We start from the raw sequence: 17,292 nt of genomic DNA, 5'->3' as shown, positions 1-17,292 counted from the left end.
TGTTCTTGACATTTTTCTACTATATTTTGATTTCTAGTGAAAGACAAGGCTACTGCACAAGATTTAGGGGTATGGGGTAATTGACACAAAAAGCACCATATAGGTTCAGCAATAAATTCTGGGTCATCTACTACATTTACAGAGTTTTTAGATAAGGAATCAGGGGTGACCTTGTTGTTAGTATTCTTTGGGGGGGGAACATTAGGCTGGCCATCCTTCCAAGTGGTAGTATAAGGGAAATTTTGCAACCTATTCTATCCATTGAAATTTGACTGGTAAGGGACCCTATTTTTAGTGGGATTCCTATCATTTTTTCCCTAAGGGATATTTAGATTCTTTATAGCATTTAGAACTTGACTTATCTTACTAGGCTCTTGCTTCTTCCCACCTACACCCTTATCAAAAGAATTCAAATAGGTAATCAAATAGATCTTGTCATCAACTCACATGACTTGCATGAGTTTATACATTCTCTTTTGGAACCTATTATTAAATTCAGTGACAGATTTGTTAGGTAACCTCTTAATATTACTAAATTCACTTAGGATATAACTTTGATTCTGCTTGTCACCATATTGCTCTTTGAAATAGTACTCAATATCCTTCCAATCAACAATAGATAATTTAGGAAGTCTCTTGAACCATTCTCTAGCATCTTTAGTTAATGATTGAACAAATAATTTCATAATAACATCTTCAGCGTCAACTTCATAATCACTCATCATATCAAGAAAACTCCTCAAAAGGTCTTCACAAGTGATAGCATTGTTCCAAGAAAATTTAGGTAACCTTTTCCTTATTTCTTGTGGGATTGGGTTAGGGTAACCAGGGATTCCATCAAAACATATTTTCCTATAGCCTTTTAACTGGACAGGTCTTCTTTGTAAATTAATTTTAGGCTAATGATCAATATCTTGTCTAGTGCTAGCATCACCAACAGACTTGTTAAGATCTACTCTATGTGAAAATGAGGATAATAAAGGAATAGGTACTTTAGTAGTATTTTGATTTGCATCATTAGATGCACCATCATCTTTAGGCATAACTACAGATTACTTTCTAGCATTATCCAAGAATTTGATCTTGTTGTTTATCTCAGCTATGGCCGCTTCATTTTCTACAATCTCTAGTCTCTTTACTACAGCATCCTTCTCCTTCCTTTTCTTTTCCAACTCAATATCTGAAAGTGACATAGAATCATGGATCTAAATTATTTTTGTTGGTTCATTAATCTTAACACCAATCTCCTTTTGTTTCCCCTTATCTTTAGCTTCTATAGGTTGCCCTACACCTTTTTATTTGTTGTTGTTAGCTTCTAGAGCACTATAGTTCTTAATCTATTGTATTATAGGACCTTCTAGGTTTATATTCTAAGCTTGCAACAGCTTTTTTTCTTGCATCTTAAGCTGTTCAACTTGACCTATAATCTCTGGTTGCCATGCATTAGCTGTTATTTCATTTTTCTTCTTTAGGGTAGCAATTTTCCTAAGTAAGGTCTGCTTTTCTTCAAAGGCTTTAGTAATATTTTCCTCCCTTTCCTTTTGAAATTTTTTATTTATGGCTTCTTGCTCAACAAGTTGCATTCTTGGGACTTCAATCTCATCAAGATCTAGGATAGTAAACTCAGAGCTAGCAATTTTTTCATTATTGAAACTCTCAGGACCTAGATGTTTTGGTGCTACTTCTCCTTGAGAATAGTTAGACAAGAAAGCATGTGTACTTCATTGAAAAATATTATTGCTATTCATTTTTTCTAAACTAGTTGTATTATGAAACTCTACAATTTCTTGGCATATCAGTTTGGGTGTGCTAAAAATGTCATCACCAGATAGTCCAAGATGGGATCTAGAACTTTGACAAGATGATTCCCTTTCCATGGAAAAAAAATGAACATCCTCTCCCCTTATTACTTGCTCTTGGGGATGGTCTTCTCTATGCATCTAAGATCTTTTCACAGCCCAATTCTGTCTTCCCCTAGGAGGGAGATTAGTTTGTAATTTGTTCCTAGGTTTTTCCTCAAATTTTCCTGTGTGTTCCTTTTATTTTCAATGATTTTGAGACAACAAATTTCTAAATAATAAAACTGGTTAAAACCTTATGATTTTCCACCCACCCTATCTAAATGGGAAAACCTTTTAAATAGATCACAATTTTTTCACTAAATTCCACAAACAAAATGTAGATAACCCTCAGGACCACAAAAAAATTCTCATGAAAACACCTACCTTAGACTCTACCCAAGGGAAGTATAGATCTCAAATGATACACTGGTTTATGACACATAAGGTGCTAGTCCCCAATAGAGTCACCATTTTGTTGGTGTTTGAAACTACTAAATACTAAAATGCTCAATAGCAAAATGATAACACTCCTATAATCTAAAGATTAGCCAATTCTTGTCAACAATTACATAAGTAAACCATTTGGACCCAATTTCAACAAAACCAAGAATGGTTTCCTATGCTTTAGGCTCTACAAAACCAAGGTGGGTATTCTTAGGGATGATTCTAATTCAAACTATTGTATGAAAATTATCTTAGTTTCATTCTGATTCTCATCTTCTACCCTTAGGCACATACACAGTTTACCACTTTCTTTAATGCTTTCAAATTTATATGCATCCCCTATAAGCAGATTTGATCATAATTCTCCTAGAGTTTACAAGTATTCCTAGAAATAGCAGCTACCTAAGACTCATAAAACTAAATGTAAATGAGTGGTGACCAACATTACAACTTTGAACAAAATAGAATGAAAAGGACTTTGAATTTATAATTGTTTTGACATGTAGAGGCAGAATTTAGTCTCAATCATCTCTTATTTATATGACTAGTACCTTATCCATTGGGAACAAAGAGTCACTTGTTGGTAGGAGATCTTGTTCAATTAACTTGTAACTGAATCTATCAACTATAATCACCTATTTCCATTCTTATGTGATATCCTCTTCATAAACTCATGAATTCTACTAATTTATTGAAGCATTTATATAATCCATTGAATTAAAAGCAACAATATAACCAATATACACCCCCTCCAGAATGCATTCAATCAAATGAACATTATTCAAATGATCTCAAAATTAATAAACTCATGAAATGGAGACAGAAAATGGTGACACAAATTTGGTGTAAAAAACCTTTTGCATTATCCTTTTTGCTGATTAAATAAAATAACCAATAGAAACTTAGTAAAGGACCCATAAATTCATGTTGATGCCTTTATCCTATCTTCTCATTTGATCAAGGACAAAAGCTTTCTCAATATCCTAATTGGGTATAAAAATCATACCACTCCTATGTACTAACTCCCTGGCTTCTATAGGGGTCATTGTCTCACTCTCAGGATCATACGCTAATAGTTTTTCAACTAACTCTTTGTTCTTCTCTAAATCCTCTCTTGGTATGAGGCTCAATGTGAGCTCATTTTGTTTTATTTTGTAAAGAAAACTTTTAAACTCCAATGATTTGATGAAATTATCATCTTCCATGAAATTTTTAGATTGAATGAGCCTGTCATCCAATCTTGATGCTACAATTTGAAGATTAGTAGAGGCTTTTCCTACCTCTGTAGCCCTTTGAGTTAAATAATTTTGCCTAATATCAACAAAATACTCATCATTCATAGGAATTACTTGTAAGGCTCTGCTTACCACCCTCTCAAGGATGTGCATTGTCTTTTACCTTTTATTTACTTTTGGCACCCAAGTTGAAGTTGATGGTTGTTCTTCCTCCAACTCAACCTCTAATTGTACATCTAGCTCAGGGGATTCTCTATTTACAGTGGCTTCCTCTCCCTCTGGCTCATGTGTCATCTATGACATGATGTGCTCGAAATTATCTAGCATCTTTCTTAGGTTTCCAACGTAGGGAATTTTTGTCTAAAAACCTTTAAAATCAGGGTTTGTCCTTTTCATGGCTTCCTCTACCTTCCTTATTTCACCATATTTTCTTAGCCTCCGCTGTTGTGACTATGTTGGCAATCAAATCCTCCAAAGGGATTGGCTTGCTTGGAGGTAGGATGTATCCCCTAATGGCCTTGACCTCATTGGTAATATAGTTGTTAGGGTCATACATTCTGTAAGGCCCACTAGAAAATTTGTACTAGCCTAGGTACTCACTCAACTCTTCATATGCATTTTTTCCAATTTCAAAATCTCCTACCTTAAATGTTCTACAAACAAATGTGGGCTTGTGCAAAGGAGGGATTATTTCTTTGTTCATCAATAAAAACTGCCAAAAGAATTCAATAATGGCCAATCTGGAGGGTAAATATTTAGGTAGAATATGAGGAGGCTATGGGCATGCATATATTCTCATCAATGTGCACTCCTTTAGAAAAAAGATGCTCCCCTAGTTATGATCTAATTTGGTCTTTTCATCTAAAAATGAGGGCCTAAGCAAGGTCTCCAAAACATTGGGTGCCCTAAAGAAAGTGTGATCCAATTGCCTCATAATAATAGAGGGTATGTGTAGGATCATGGTGCACCAAACTATGGCCTTAAGTGGCAGTGAAAAATCAGCAAATCGGGGTTATGTCAACTTGACACATAATTTTAAAGTGGTTATGGACTTTATATATAAAAGTTGTAAGAAAATAATCTGTAGGAAATTGAATGCAGTTTCTAAACTATTAGGCCCTATCAAGAGAAAAAAATAGTTGATTGGTCAAAAGTTTTGATTTTAATGCAATACTACAAAAATTTTAGGGCAAAAATAAAAAGTAGGTGTATGTCTGACCACCTTAATCAAAATCAAATGATAATATTTTTTTAATATAATTATAGATATAAAAAGTAGACTCATGCTCGGATGTGATGCATATTTTTTGGTATTTTTATTCCAAATAAATAATTAAATATGAATTTTCTACCAAAAATTTTTCAAAAAAAAAAAACTCCCATGTCTAACCACCTTAACTAATAGAAAATTTTACCAATTTTTATTTATATTTTTTTTCTTATACTAGGAAAAGCATAGAATGTGATGCAACTTTTAGATTTAAAAAATGTTATACCATTTGAAAGTTATAGCTATTTTTCAGTCAGTATGTCAATCAGCACTTTAAAATAATCTTCATTGATAATCAACTAATAAATAGTTATAGAACTTAGAATTTGATAGTAATTATATCAATGGAATCTCAAGAGTGATATTAAAAAACCCTTTTCATTTCATTCAATTTCAATCAAAATAACATTGTCAAATGGCTACCCGAAGTCTGAGTGTCACTAAAACCCTCCTCAAACACCTTTTTTGTGTTGACTAGGCAGGCTTGGTAAATACCAAGCCTAATCAGATATCCGATCTCAAATCGGATATCCGGTATGGCTTAGTGAGCTCCATCCATTTTTGGAGGGAAATTTCAAAAGGCAAGCTTTTTAAAAATTTTAATTTGGAGGGAGACAAATTTAAAGGGAAATAAAAATAAAACAATAACTTTAGACACTATTAATTTTTTTTCACCCAAATGACATGTGATTCGCCACAATTTTATAAATTTTGGGAGGGGGGGTTTCTTAAAGTTATCCTTAGACATATGTCATCATCTAATGGCTCAAAGGGGGTCATAGGTCACCCTATGACCACCTTTGACCCATAAGAACGATTCTAATATGTCCCTAGGAGTCTTAGGACCCCTAGAGACATATGTCATCATGTAATGGGTTGAAGGGGCTAATAGGTCACTCTATAACCCCCTTCGACCCATAAGAAAGATTCTAATAAGTCCCTAGAGTCCTAGGGAGCCTAGGGACATATTAGAATCATTCTTATGGGTTGAAGGGGGTCATAGGTCAACCTATGACCCCCTTTGACCCATAAGAATGATTCTAATATGTCTTTAGAATCATTCTTATGGACATTTTAGAATCATTCTTATGAGTCAACCTATGACCCCCTTTGACCCATAAGAATGATTCTAATATATCCCTAGGGGCCCTAGGACCCCTAAGGACATATGTCATCACGTAATATGTCAAAATTTGACTCATAAGAACCTATGACCCCCTTCGACCCATAAGAATGATTCTAATATGTCCCTAGGAGCCCTAGGACCCTTAAGGACATATGCCATCATGTAATGCGTCAAAATTTGACCCATAAAAATGATTATAATATCCCCTAAGACCCCTAAGGACATATGTCATCATGTAATGGGTCGAGGGGGGTCATAGGTCAACCTATGACCCCCTTTGACCCATAAGAATGATTCTAATATGTCTCTAGGGGCCCTAGGACCCCTGGGGACATATGTCATCATGTAATGGGTCGAAGGGGGTCATAGGTCAACCTATGACCCCCTTCGACCCATATGAATGATTCTAATATGTCCCTAGGGGTCCTAGGACCCCTAGGGACATATGTAATCATGTAATGGGTTGAAGGGGGTCATAGGTCAACCTATGACCCCTTTTGACCCATAAGAATGATTATAATATGTCTCTAAGGGCCCTAGGACCCCTAAGGACATATGTCATCATGTAATGGGTTGAAGGGGGTCATAGGTCAACCTATGACCCCCTTTGACCCATAAGAATGATTTTAATATGTCCCTAGGGGTCCTAGGACCCCTAGGGACATACGTCATCATGTAATAGGTCGAAAGGGATCATAGGTCAACCTATGACCCCCTTCGACCCATAAGAATGATTCTAATATGTCCCTAAGGGCCTTAGGATGCCTAAGGACAAGTGTCGTCATGTAATGGATCGAAGGGGGTCATAGGTCACCCCATGACCCCCTCTGACCCATCAGAATGATTCTAATATGTCTTTAGGGGTCCTAGGACCCCTAAGGACATATGTTGTCATGTAATGGGTCAAAGGGGGTCATAAGTCAACTTATCACCCCCTTTGACCCATAAGAGTGATTCTAATATGTCCGTAGGGGTCCTAGGACCCCTAAGGACATATGTTGTCATGTAATGGGGCGAAGGTAGTCCTAGGTCAACCTATGAACCCCTTCGACCCATAAGAATGATTCTAATATGTCCTTGGGGGTCTTAGGACCCCTAGGGACATATGTCATCATGTAATGGGTCAAAGGGGGTCATAGGTCAACCTATGACCCCCTTCGATCCATAAGAATGACTCTAATATGTCCCTAGGGGTCCTAGGACCCCTAGGGACATATGTCATCATGTAATGGGTCGAATGGGGTCATAGGTCAACCTATGACCCCCTTCAACCCATAAGAACAATTCCAATATGTTCCTAGGGGTCTTAGGACCCCTAGGGACATATGTCATTATGTAATGGGTTGAAGGGGGTCATAGGTCAACCTATGACCCCCTTTGACCCATAAGAATTATTCTAATATGTTGCTAGGGGCCCTAATACCCCTAAGGACATATGTCATCATGTAATGGGTCGATGGGGGTCATAGGTCAACCTATGACCCCCTTTGACCCATAAGAACGATTCTAATATGTCCCTAGGGGCCTTAGGACCCCTAGGGACATATGTCATCATGTAATGGGTCGAAGGGGATCATAGGTCAACCTATGACCCCCTTCGACCCATAAGAATGATTCTAATATGTCCCTAGGGGTCTTAGGACCCCTAAGGACATATTTCATCATGTAATGGGTCGAATGGGGTCATAGGTCAACCTATGACCCCCTTTGACCTATAAAAATGATTATAATATGTCCCTAGGGGTCCTAGGACCCCTAGGGACATATGTCATCATGTAATGTGTCGAAGGGGGTCATAGGTCAACCTATGACCCCCTTTGACCCATAAGAATGATTCTAATATGTCACTAGGGACCCTAGGACCCCTAGGGACATATGTCATCATGTAATGGGTCAAAGGGGGTCATAGGTCAACCTATGACCCCTTCAACCCATAAGAACGATTCTAATATGTCCCTAGGGGCCTTAGGACCCCTAGGGACAAACGTTATCATGTAATGGGTTAAAGGAGGTCATAGGTGACCCTATGACCCCTTTTGACCTATAAAAATGATTCTAATATGTTCCTAGGGGTCTTAGGATCTCTAGAGACATATGTCATCATGTAATAGGTCAAAGGGGGTCATAGGTCAACCTATGACCCCCTTAGACCCATAAGAATGATTCTAATATGTCCCTAGGGGTCCTAGGACCCTTAGGGACATATGTTGTCATGTAATGGGTTGAAGGGGGCCATAGGTCAACCTATGACCCCCTTCGACCCATAAGAATGATTCTAATATGTCCTTAGGGGTTCTAAGACCCCTATGAACATATGTCGTCATGACCCCCTCTGACCCATAAGAATGATTCTAATATGTCCCTAGGGGTCCTAAGACCCCTAGGGACATATACCATCATGTAATGGGTCAAAGGGGATCATAGGTCAACCTATGACCCCCTTTGACCCATAAGAATAATTCTAATATGTCCCTAGGGGTCCTAGGACCCCTAGGGACATATATCATCATGTAACGGATCGAAGGGAGTTATAGGTCGACCTATGACCCCCTTTGACCTATAATAATGATTCTAATACGTCTCTAGGGGCCCTAGGACCCTAGGGACATATGTCATCATATAATGGGTTGAAAGGGGTCATAGGTCAACCTATGACCCCCTTTGACCCATAAGAACGATTCTAATATGTCCCTAGGGGTCCTAGGACCCCTAGGTACATATGTTGTCATGTAATGGGTTGAAGGGGGTCATAGGTCAACCTATGACCCCCGTCAACCCATTAGAATGATTTTAATATGTCCCTAGGGGTCTTAGGACTCCTAGGGACATATTTCGTCATATAATGGGTCGAAGGGGGTCATAGGTTAAATTAGTTGCACATTCTAATTTGAATTTTGGTAGGTTCTTTGTAAGAAATTATAAGAGGAAGATATTGAACAAGTTCTTGCAAATCATATTTGCATGTGATACAAGGCTATAAGGACAATTTTAAGAGCATTTATAACTATACGAAAGATAATTGCTTGTAGATATCTTATTACAACTTTGGATTTTTCCTTATTTGACTTAAAGCTGACATTATGATTATTAAAACTATTTTTATCAAACTTATAAACTAAGAAAAATCTAGAAAGTATGGATGAACAATTAGAATACTTGATTTCTTCCATTTTGCAACCAATCATGGCATTTGAAAGCATAAAGAGTCATAATATTGTATAATGTTTTGAAAGACTTTCATATTGAAAAGTTGTAAAGGACCATGAGATTTGAATTTTAGTAATGTCTAGGTTTGCATAGGGTAAGTAAGTCATTAGATAGGTAGAAATAAGGTCTCATAATAATCTCAAGTCATTTCATAAGTTGAAACATTCAATAAGTCACTTAAAATTTAGCTTATTGCTTTAGAAAATTCAAATTTTGAATGTAACTACTACATGAGCATTTTGGAGGGAAACTCCATAGTTTAAATTTTATGAAGGAATAAAAAGTGAAACCAATTGGAGGTGGTTGAGGGGGTTATTAACCATCCCCTAAAACTTATAAATAGTGTTTGTACAGACTGTAAGGGCAATATGTATGGACTGTAAGGGCAGTATGTATGGACTGATTCACAATTTTGAATAAAAAAGCTTGGATTTTAATATTAATTTAAAGGTTCTTTGGAGTTTTTGAGTTCTTTATGATATTCTAATGCATTGAGGCATCTTCTAAGATCTGTATGGAAGTTTAGGACCAAGTTTTGATTTCATTTTTGAAGGGTTATTCATCTAACTTACTGATTGTTGGCTATAGCAGTCCTTTTCATAAGCATTTTGACAATTTTTCATCTAATCATGGTCATTCCATGAAATGCTTACCTAATTCTTCATTTAATTCCATTGTCCTAACATGTATAATGTCTTCTAACCCTAAAATGATCAACTAACTAGAATAATCGGTGGCCACCAAACATAAAAGGGTGAAAACAAGGGTTGAAAGTGAGGGGACAGTCCTATAGGAAGAGATTTTCCTTAAAGAGGGCAGTTTTTGTGAGTTGATTCATGTTTATGGTGATAAAAAATAGATGTCTAAATTTTTAATTAGTCCAAGAAGGCTTGGCACGTGTGAGATTTGTGATGCCCTAGGAACAATGGTTTTGAGAAAGTGAATTGGGGCTTTTGGGGTTAGGGAACCCATAGAATGAAATTGAGAGTGGATTTTTCTAATTGAAGTCATTTTAGGATCCTATGCAAAGTTTGGAGTCCAAATCTTAAGTCCTTCTAGTGGTTGCTCTGTAAATGCATCTTTTCTACATTGTTAAAAAATAGGAGAAGTGTGAAAATTCATTGATATTTTCCAAAGGAAGGGTATCTAAGTCTTATATATGTTTTGTGAAAGGATAAAGGGTATCAAAAATATCCATTTATTCAAAGATTCTTTTGGAAAAAATAAAAGTTATCCACCTATTTGTCTTTCTACTATTACATAATTGTAAAGTTGCATAAACAACATTTTGGCATGTTGTGCATTTTGGCTTGAAAAGTATTGAAACTCAAGGGTAAGTGTTGGAACATGGTGAATATGTCAAAACAAACTCATTGAAACTTTAAAACCTCCTAGAGTTGACCATTTGTGGGATTTGACCATCAGGACCTGGAAGGGTCACTTGGCACATTGTTACAAATTTGCTCATTTTAGGTTGTTACTCTGGTCCATCACCCTATCCTCTGCATCCCTTGTATATTGTCAACATTTGGGACTGAAGCAACATGTTGCATTTGATCCTTTCCATAATCATCTTTATGTTCAAGTACATCATGGTTCATAGTGTTTCTCCTTTTTGTTGGTTCATCATGGTTACCATGCATTATTACAACCATACCAACTCTTCCTCCATTGGTTACCATGCTTAAAATTATTGGAAAAATTGCATATACTCTAAATTTTTAGTAGCAAGGTTCTCACAAAAAAAGTTTACAATACTATAAAAATAATCTTCTAAGCTTTGGTTAGCTACCATCTCCAAATGAGCTATTCATTAATATGGTGATTTAACGTCATTCTAATATGTTGAGCTCTTAGGCACACCCCTTGAAACAAGAGTAAAATTGATAAGAATTTCTTTGCATGCAGTCTCAAGCCTCCCCAAATGAACTAGTCATTATCAAGGTGGTTCAACATCACACATTAGTGTTGAACCCTTAGGCCCACCCTTCCAACTAAGAGCAAAACTAGTTCTTAGTCCAATAACATTAATAAAATATAGGGAACACTAGTGCAAATCACCTAATCATTTTTCTTTTCTTGATGTAATAATTTCTAGGGATAGATCTAATGATCTCCCTATGACCATCCACATTTGTAATGGACACAAGACCCCATGGTGCAACTATAAGCCTTGGTCATCAATTGGTCCAATAAAGTGGATTTTTGGTAAATTCCATGTTTTTTAGGTAAGTCTAGATTTTTAGAACATTATTAGGGTCCCTAGGAGTTTGTAGAGTCCATTTGCAATCAAATTTGCAATAAAACTTGTCTTAGCACAAAAATTGCAAAAATTGCAAAAAGTTGCTTAGCAACTTTTGCAATTTTCTTGACAATTTTTCAAAATCTAACTCCTAATGGCTAGAGCTATTAGAATCATCAGTGCCATTAGCTCCAGGTCGGCAAGTGAACCCTAGTGACACCCTTATTCTTGCCACAGAGACCATCCATCGTTCGCGGCCACCCTGTACCGAGGAGTCCCCAAGGTTCTCTAAGTGCGTTTTGAGGTCAATCTTTCGAGGGTCATAACTTGAAGCTCAGGAGGGCTATTGATGAACTGTTAAATGCTATAGGATGGTGATGTTGAGGCCTAAAATAACCTATCTCATTTTAAAAAGATCACATTCTATTTGGATTCAGCACAACGATCTCGTTCGATGCCGAAACTCGCAGTGTCGATGCCAAAACTCGCACTGTGCCTCAGTTCATAGGTGCACCATAGTGTAACTTTGAAACTGCTGATCTTGGCATCGAATCGTTAGCACCATTAGCTTCGAGTGGGTGGGTGAACCCTAGTCACACCCTTGTTCCAGCCACGGAGACCATCCATCATCCACAGCCACCCTGTACCGAGGAGTCTCCAAGGTGCTCTAAGTGCATTTCGAGGTCGATCTTTTGAGGGTCATAACTTGGATCTCATGAGGACTATTGATGAACTATCAAATGCTATAAGACAGTGATGCTGAGACCTAAAATAAACTATCTCATTTTTGAGAGATCACATTCCATTTGGATTCGGCACAATGACCTCGCTCAATGCCAAAACTTGTAGTGTGCCTCAGTTCATAGGTGCACAATAGCGCAACTTTGAAACTGCTGATCTTGGCATCAAATTGTCAATTCCATTAGCTTCGAGTGGTTGGGTGAACCCTAGTGACACCCTTGTTCTGTCCACGGAGACCATCCATCATCTGTGGCCACCCCGTACTGAGGAGTCCCCAAGGTTCTCTAAGTGTGTTTTGAGGTCGATCTTTCGAGGGTCATAACTCGGAGCTCGTGAGGGCTTTCAATGAACTGTCAAATGCTATAGGATGGTGATGTTGAGGCCTAAAATGAAAAATCTCATTTTTGAGAGATCACATTCTGTTTGGATTCGGCACAGTGATCTCGCTCAATTGCAAAACTTGCAATGTGCCTCAGTTTATAGGTGCACCGCAATGTAACTTTAAAATCGTTGATCTTGGCATCAAATCGTTAGTGTCATTAGCTCTGAGTGGGTGGGTGAACCTTAGTGAAACCCTTGTTTCATCCATGGAAACCATCCATCGTCTACAGCCACCCCATACCAAGGAGTCCCTAAGGTTCTCTAAGTGCATTTTGAGGTTGATCTTCCGAGGGTCATAACTTGGAGCTTGTGAGGGCTATTGATGAACTGTCAAATTCTACAGGATGGTGATGCTGAGATCTAAAATAACCTATCTCATTGTTGAGATATCACTTTTTTTTGGATTTAGCACAACGATCTTGCTCAATGCCAAAACTCGTAGTGTGCCTCAGTTCATAGGTGCACCACAGCGTAACTTTGAAATTGTTGATCTTGGCATCGAATCATCAATGCCATTAGCTCTAGGTGGGTGGGTGAACCCTAGTCACACCCTTGTTCCAACCATAGAGACCATCCATCATCTGCAGCCACCCCGTACCGAGGAGTCTCCAAGGTGCTCTAAGTGCATTTCAAGGTCGATCTTTTGAGGGTCATAACTTGGAGCTCGTGAGGACTATTGAATCATTTTCGAATGCTACAAGACGATGATGCTAAGACCTAAAATAAACTATCTCATTTTTGAGAGATCTCATTTCGTTTGGATTCAGCACAATGATCTCGCTCAATGCCAAAACTCACAGTGTGCCTCAGTTCATAGGTGCACCACAGCGCAACTTTGAAACTGCTGATCTTGGCATCAAATCATCAGTGCCATTAGCTTTGGGTGGGCAAGTGAACCCTAGTGACACCCTTTTTCTGGCCATGGAGACCATCCATCATCCTCAGCCACCCCATACTGAGGAGTCCCTAAGGTTCTCTAAGACCATTTCAAGGTCGATCTTTCGAGGGTCATAACTCAGAGCTTGTGAGGGCTATCAATGAACTATTAAATGCTACAAGATGGTGATGCTAAGGCCTAAAATAACCTATCTCATTTTTGAGATATCACATTCTATTTGGATTCGGCACAGCGATCTGTAAAATTGAAGGAGGAGGCATACTCAATCGATAAATATGAGCTATCTTCTTTGCTAGACGTAAAGAAATCTTCCTGATTCCATCTAAATAATAGTAATTGATACCATCTATACAAATGTAACTCTCAGGAATAAGGGAAACTTCATGATCTTGAAAATTTAATGTTTACCTTGAAGAGTTAAATGGTTGCCCCATTTTCATGGCATGTATGGCTGAATCATTTGTACAGTGAAAATCTCCCATCCATTTTCTGATGGACTCAGCAATAACTTTTTCATTTGAAGCAAACATCCAGACTGAATTTTTCCTCAACTGACTGGTCGAGAAGCCAAGGAATTCAAATCTTTTGTTGCCTATTGTAATGCCTTCCTTCAAAATTGAAAATATTCTATCATATACTTGTGATCTTTTTGGTCTTCCATGAAAACCATATTCAGTTTTTGCAGTCAAAGCAATTGAATGAAGCTTATTAACATCCTCCTCCACAAAAGAGACTTTGAGGAAATCATCAACATACTTTGAAAAATGCCTTGTCACTCAACTTGAAATATTCAAGTCGAGGCCCAAAATGTAGACCCTGGTCAGAGTAACTAGGGCCTGATGGAATTTCAATGTGTCATTATGTCCAAAAATTGTCAGAGGCTTCAACTGATTTTGACTAGTTTGCAACTTCTTTACTTGATTTTGAAGCCATGTTTCTAGGTTGAAACATGTTGACTTCAATTTATGCAGTTCTATTAGGGCCAGACATATGTGCAAAGTTGATTTCTTCTCATTATTTAGCAAATCAAAAAAGTGACAATTCAGTGTTGGGCCACTGAGTATCCCACGATGAATAAGAGAGTTGATTTAAAACAATATCTTATAAGGTAGATTAACACCCTCTGGAACATTAACACTGGGAACCATACATGGAAAGGGAGAAAATGAATTTCCATTGTCTAGAATAAGTTGTTCTATGTAGAGGCAAGCTTTCAATGATTTTAGTAAGCTCAATACCATCAGGAAGTTTCAGACAAAATGCATTTGATTATCCAATGCTATAGAATACTGAGAAATCTATTGTCTTGCACCAGATAATCTCAATGTCCTCTTTGCAAAATTTATAAGGATCCTGGTCAACTATCAAACATGATCTCTGCACTGCAACCTTCTTAAAAATTCTTAGACCAAACTACCATTGCGACAAAAACAAATAACATCGCATGTTAACTTTATTAGTATTCTACTCCAAGTCTGCAAGCACCATAATATTTGTAATAAAAAGACAATTGTGTGTGAAATAGGAGGTGAATTTAAAACCTTGCCTGAGCAAAAAAATTTGATATCCCTCAAAAATTGTATACCTTTTTTACAGTTTGTGATAACAACTGCCTTTTCCTCATTTAACAAATGCTTAGTTATCAAATGTGGGTGTGATAGAAAGTCAGCATGTAAGTATGCTTAGAAAAGGGTTAAGTAGCAAACAATAAGTAAGAAGGCGGAGGTGCTTCTTCGAGAATCTAGCATCATGTGTTAGTATTTAATGTTACAAAAATTACTTATATGTCTTCTATTCCTATTATTTTCTGTATAAGTCACACATCTTTTTTATGTTATTACAGTTTATGTTTAAAAGACCAAATATATTTTAAAAGCATTTGGTTAGCTCAACTACTCAAAATAAGACTTTTCCAGTGCTAGGGACATTGAGAATAAATATTGAATTCATATGATATTAATTTTTAAATGGGCTAGTGAACTGACTGATTTTGATCTTGAAAATTTTATGGTTAAATAGGTTTTGAGTTAGAGTAGTGCAAGGATGGAGATTTTAAAGAAGTTTTGTCATCTATATCAGCATTGCTAGAATGCAATAAGTGCTAAATAGACCATACATTCTTATAAGTCATAAATCTATACAAACCACTACTCATATAATATGAATCAATAATAAAAATTTGGAATGTAATATACTATTTATTAATAATGAATATGTTAAAAGCAGAATTTAAAATTGATGATTGAAAAACTAAATGGATGTCTTCTTGTATGTATTTGTCATTTGTTCATCAATTAGACCAGCATATCTATAGACAAAGTACTCAAATATATATCAAAATACATAGATCCATATACAAAATGTGGCTAATCATGCCATCAGAATGTGTATAATATCAATGTTTCTGTATACAATGTGGCATATGCCATCTCAAAATGTCTCATGATGCATCCTACGACAACTATACTATCCTAGGTTGTTGGTGGATGATCAAAATGCAAACTCTTCGCTACACTAGGTGGATCAAGTGCATCCTACATAAACAAAAATGGAAAACCCAAAGTTAGACTACTAAATTTATATGATTCTTTGTATCTAACATTGAATTACTCAAATGCATAATGATCTTTTTTTGTAATGAAGATTTATACTATCAAAATTTCATAATAAATACGTCTCTTGTCAACCTCCTGTGTCAGTCAGGAGTCCTCTCATATGCCCTCGGCAATACTTCTACCTCTCTGATTGTGGGTTGTATATGTTCAAATACATTTGTCAGATGAGTCTACAATTTAAACTATAACATTATAATTCATAGCATGCTAAATTTATAACATATTTAATCATGAATTCAAACTACAACTTACTATTGTAGGATCCTCCTTAGGAGAGAGTGGTTGCATCATCAAATCTACATAACTCTCCCCTCGAACCTCATGTGCACTACGAGTCTCCTATGAGATACAAAATAGTAGTTGTTAGTATCATGGAAATTAGTTTTGAATTTATTTATGAAGATAAGGATAATAAAAAATAAATGATACTTATACATACAATGGGGCTCTTCGTGCGAATGGAAATCCCTGATGGTCTACGACGCGGAATCTGTACATGCTCATCGCCAGTAGCCATGCCCTATATACAATAAATAATGTAATTAAATGGGATTACCACAAAAATGTTACAAGAATGCATTGATATTTAATCAAATAGAAAGCACTTAATTACCTTTCCTTTGTCAATGCGTGCTGGCTCACCCCCTGCACTTTGTCCCCCCGGGATAGGTGGTACCTGCAAGATAAAAGAAAGTTTAGCAACCATATATGATACAATATCAAATAGAAAAAAAATGTGAAGACAACATAATGTACCATAGATGTCTCAAGGCCAAATGAAATGGCTGAGAGTGTGGCATCATCAATCTGTCTGAGCTCCTCCTCAGTCATCAACTAAACATGAATAAAGATCACATACATATAAAAGTCAATATGGCTTAAAAATTAAAATTACTCTACTATAAAAATTAACTTTAAATCGCATATGTCATTAAAAAAAAAGTATACATGTACTAACACCAAAGGAGTCCATGCCTCTACATTCCCCTCCTCTCTTGCATTAGGGTATGTATCCTTTGCGCGTTTGTTTGGTGTATAGTCATCTAATATAAAATGATACTCAGGAAGATCACCTATGGGACCCAGGCAAATATTCTTGCACATAATGCAAATGTGAGGCACACAAATGTGTGATGAGCTAGCTGATGATGAACTGGCACTAGCATCATCAACACAAGGAGGCAGGGTTGACCTAGCCTGAGATATCATTAGGGTACTCAGCCTATGAATGGCTCTGATGGTCTGAGAGCTAGCCTGTATCATAATATATGGATGTTGCATTCAAGGAGGAG

The 17,292-nt window shown here is 36.9% G+C and overlaps 1 long non-coding RNA gene across 1 annotated transcript; it reads right to left on the bottom strand.

Moving 5' to 3' along the window:
- Positions 1-15,740: 15,740 nt before the first annotated feature.
- Positions 15,741-16,834, bottom strand: LOC149555484 (uncharacterized). The gene is made up of 3 exons (XR_016365316.1): positions 16,614-16,834; positions 16,440-16,520; positions 15,741-16,339 (listed from the first exon to the last, which is right to left on the bottom strand). It is a non-coding gene; the product is annotated as an uncharacterized LOC149555484 (long non-coding RNA).
- Between the last annotated feature and the right edge of the window lie 458 nt (positions 16,835-17,292).

This window comes from Cupressus sempervirens, chromosome 5 (assembly GCF_028749045.1).
Source record: "Cupressus sempervirens isolate cs-2001-9-10 chromosome 5, ASM2874904v1, whole genome shotgun sequence".
NCBI lineage: Eukaryota > Viridiplantae > Streptophyta > Pinopsida > Cupressales > Cupressaceae > Cupressus > Cupressus sempervirens.
Note: the sequence above shows the minus strand (reverse complement) of the source record. Positions and strands in the feature narration are given on the sequence as shown.